Here is a 4,259-nt window from a genome sequence, read left to right as displayed (position 1 = left end):
TGTGAAATGACAATACTTCTTGTGGCTTATTACTTTGAGTCTAGGATGCCTGTCTTCTGTACACTTCATCTTTAAATTACTAAGAACTCTGCCTATGTGCAGGAAAACCAGGCATTTTGTTCTCAAATTTGATTTTGTGTTTTGCAGAAGAGACTCACACTGTGCTATCATGGGAACTTTACTTTTGTTCTTTCTTGTTGTTGTTATTTTTTTCATCTAAACTAAAAGACCAAGAATATATGGTTGCTCTTTTTGAATGGAAAAACATCACAGCTACCAATTGGTATGACTTTTTAAAAAAAAATGTTATTTAATAGCTTATTTACTCCCCCAACAATTGGATATCTGCATCTACCCTACTTGGGGATTCCTTCATGAGAACTTGACAGAATTATTCATCAGTTATGCAGGAATGTAGAGAGCCCACCCTGTCCTCCTCTCCCCCACCCCCACTCAACCAGCATACAGCTTGTTGTTTGTTTGGCATTTTACTTTCCCATTGATCATCAGCAGGTTTTTCTGGAAATCTTTCTCTTTCTCCGTCTCCATTTTTATCATCTCAATAATGCTCCATGTGTACACTTGTGTCAACTAGTGCCTCTTTATAAGGAATGAAAACATGGTTTTATATTCCTGAATAAATAAACAACCATGGAACAGGCAGAAAAAGGCGAGAGAGGAAGAAAGAGAGAGAGTGCACATGATCACTTACAGAGCAGCAGTACAAGGTACAGTAAATGAATCAAAGGAACATTCCTTTGGCACAAGGGAATTGTAATGAAGGGAATGAAATTCTCATCATGTCGAAACCAGAAATTAACATGCATCACTTTTTTTTTCTTCCCAGGGCTTCTCACTGCTGGCTTCAGCTATTTTGAAATATTTGGGGCCAAAGAAGGAGCAAATCTCTAGAGAAAAGAAGGCTATTAACATCACCAATAGTTCACAAAATAGCTTTGTTTCTTGAAAGACACAGACACGGCGGGAGGTGGTTAGTGCAGCTATACTAGGGCTGTACTACTTTGAAATAATGGACCCTAGGGGCCTGAGGCTACAAACCATTCTTCATGTGACAAGGAACCACTCACACGTGTAAAGATGACTTGTGTGAGTAAAGGATTGCGGATTGGGCCCTAAGGTTCTTATTGGGAGGCCACTGAAATCAATGGAAAAATGGAATGATTTCTCTGGGTTTTGGATCAGACTCTGACAAAAGGGATTTTGCTAGGTTTGCAGATACTGCATATAATTATAATAGCAAATCAGCCAGGGAGCACTTCTACTTATTATTAGACCGGGCTGAACTAGTTGATGGAAACAATTTATTGAACAAATGTATTCCTTTATTTTGTTCACAAAATGTCTCCCAAAGAGCCCATGGGTCAGATTCTTCGCTGGGCTGCATTTACAGCAGCGCAATTGAGGAGGGGAGAGAAGATGAAGGAAAGGTGGTGGTAAGCCACAAAGCAGGCAGAGCAGGTGGTTCTAAATGCAAAGCAGGGGGAGTCAGAATTTCGAACAATTTTTAGGCATGTAGATGAGGCAATGTAAGGGACTCTTTGTACTGAGTAGTTAGTTAGTTGATATTCAGAATTCACTATTCAAGTTTTGTGACTAATCAACTAAGGCTTTGTCTCCATTAAGGAAGTTTGCACCAGTGTAACTCAACAATGTTAATGTCCTTAATGCACTTTGTTACAAGAGTGCACTATTTCTTTATATGTAGATGGCGTTCAAATATATGTCACATCGTTTATGGGCTTTGTAGGCACTGCAAATGGCTTATTGTGTGCAGCCGTTTACATCAGCTCTTAACATAGATCAGGCTTGAGTTACGTGACATTGTTTCTATTCCCTGATCAAATGACATAACTTCTTATAATTATTTGCCCTTACCCAAACTTAATATCATTTCTTCATTAAAGCACCATCAACCTTGAATTGAATTGTGTGTATGTTTCTTAAAAAGAGTTAAAAGTTGTGTTAGTTAACGTACATGCTATATGTATTTCACACCATCTTAATATGTATTACACAGCACATTAATATATACTTTATATTATATATAAATTAATGGAGATATCCTATCTCCCAGAACTGGAAGAGACCTTGAAAGGTCATCAAGTCCAGCCCCCTGCCTTCACTAGCAGGACTAAGTACTGATTTTTGCCCTAGATCCCTAAGTGGCCCCCTCAAGGGCTGAACTCACAATCCTGGGTTTAGCAGGCCAATGCTCAAACCACTGAGCTATCCCTCCCCCCATGTATATTAGCACAACGTTAGGCTGAATGGAATGAGGTTCACTCTTGCCCAACTTGTGTTAGGAGATATATATCCCACAATAACTTGCAAAGCTAAATGTAGCATTGGGCATTACCGAATATAAACCCTGTCAAAATCAAGTTATGTAGCGTTCTAGCCTGGTACAAGGCAGAAAGTTTCTTTGTGACCCAACTGGTTTCAAATGCTGTATTCAAAAACAAGAAATAAGGGGTACAGCATGATACCAGAAAAACAAGATAAAAAAGCTAATTGGGGAATTTTAGTTTTAGGTGGCATATAAAGTGCGGTTAACTTGTAAACAGGCCTACTTTAAATATAGGTAGTTTGGGGGGCATATTTTGGGAGCGCACCTTCTGTGTAAGATGAACTGATACTCTGCAAGAAACAGCTTCCCAGAAGGATCAATAACAGTAACTCTTTCTTTCCTGTACTATTGACTTTTAACAATAAAATTGGCTATCTTTGTTTATTTGGTCTCTTGAACATCTTTCATAATGAACTACAAGTGTAGTCAATCAATCGGTGGCTATATAATTTAGCAATAGACATTTCAGGCACTACACCTGCTCTTGAGGCTTCCTGCCAATGCTTGTTGTTTTACACTAATTTTCACCTACCATTTTAAAACTTTGTTCTCAGCCTGTCCTTCTGTGAGAGACTCACATAATCAGTGTGGAAAACTGACTTACTATAAAGGGGAAAGAATGAAAATAACTATACAAAAAGTGGTGTCAGATGCATAAAGTTAACCTATGGCTCTATTCAAATAATAGAGATATATTTTCTACATATAGTAATTATTTGTTTGGATTTCTAATTCTACTAGATAAACAAATATTCAGAGAGAAATAGGGTTTTTAAGTTGGTGGCATCCCTTTAAATACATCTCCACTCCAAACTCAAAACTTGCCTTATGTTAATCTAAGCGTAACATTGTGAACAGCAAATAACGAAGTAGCATGTATAGGCCAAATCAAACGTCCTGTGATCACATGGAAGCCCACTGCGGAAGCAGGGTCTTGGTTTCTAATTTGACAGACTGTTGGCAGGGAGATTTTTCACACCATTTTATTCCAACACTGTTCATGACAATAACAAAAACTCCACCTCCCCAAAAGGCTACTTGCTAATTCACAGTGCAATGCCTCAAATTGAATGAAACTACCAGATAATCAAGCATCCCATAGTTTAAAACAAAATTAAAATAACGGAACTGCTGCTTAATACTAAGAAGGAGGTTAAATGCAATACAGCTAAAAGGCTGTGTACTGTAAAATAATTAAAATAAACCCCACCGCCTAGGATATCTGCATTCCTTCATATTTCTACTAGTATCCCCGTGGTTAAGTAAAGTAATGATTGATTTTGAGAGAATTATAGCTATTATAAACTGTAATCAGTGGAGGATGAGAATAATTACACAGAGAAAGGGGAAAAGCTGAAACATGGCTGAGCAATATTCTGATTGATGGCAAAGTCATTTCCTGGCTGCTAATGACTGATTTTTCAACAGTCAGCACAAGCTCTAACCCTGTGTGGGGTGTGGGGGGAAGGAAAGGAAAGGAATGGCCATATTATTAAGAAAATTACTATCCCCAAAGTATCGTTTTAATTAGGAATGGGAAAAAATCAGACCATCCCCCCAAAACTTCTGTCCATGTTGAAAACCAAACTTGAACTGAGTATTTTTGGAAAGATTCTGAAACTTTCAATTAGCATCCCCTAAACCACCCAATTGTCTTTCATTTTCTTGAAGCTTCTGTACTCCCAGGTTCCAATTAGGACTAGCACTGAAAGTGCCAAAATGCCATTCAAATGCCTATTCTTGCAGTATTTGTGGCAAGAATAGAACATAATTGTACCTGGATGAGAGAACCTGTTCCTATACACTTCCAGATACATTTTGCAGATTTGAAAGATTCGGATAATTTAGATAAACCTCTGAAAAGCAGCCTGTCTATCAACTGATAAATCCA

The 4,259-nt window shown here is 38.0% G+C and overlaps 1 long non-coding RNA gene across 1 annotated transcript; it reads left to right on the top strand.

Annotated features, from left to right (window-relative positions):
- Positions 1-439: 439 nt before the first annotated feature.
- On the top strand, positions 440-1,941 carry LOC122172876 (uncharacterized). The gene is made up of 2 exons (XR_006173423.1): positions 440-728; positions 848-1,941. It is a non-coding gene; the product is annotated as an uncharacterized LOC122172876 (long non-coding RNA).
- The last annotated feature ends 2,318 nt before the right edge of the window (positions 1,942-4,259 follow it).

Source organism: Chrysemys picta, chromosome 2, assembly GCF_011386835.1.
Source record: "Chrysemys picta bellii isolate R12L10 chromosome 2, ASM1138683v2, whole genome shotgun sequence".
NCBI classification, from domain to species: Eukaryota; Metazoa; Chordata; order Testudines; family Emydidae; genus Chrysemys; species Chrysemys picta.
The sequence above is the reverse complement of the archived record's forward strand: the minus strand, read 5'-3'. Positions and strand labels throughout refer to the sequence as shown.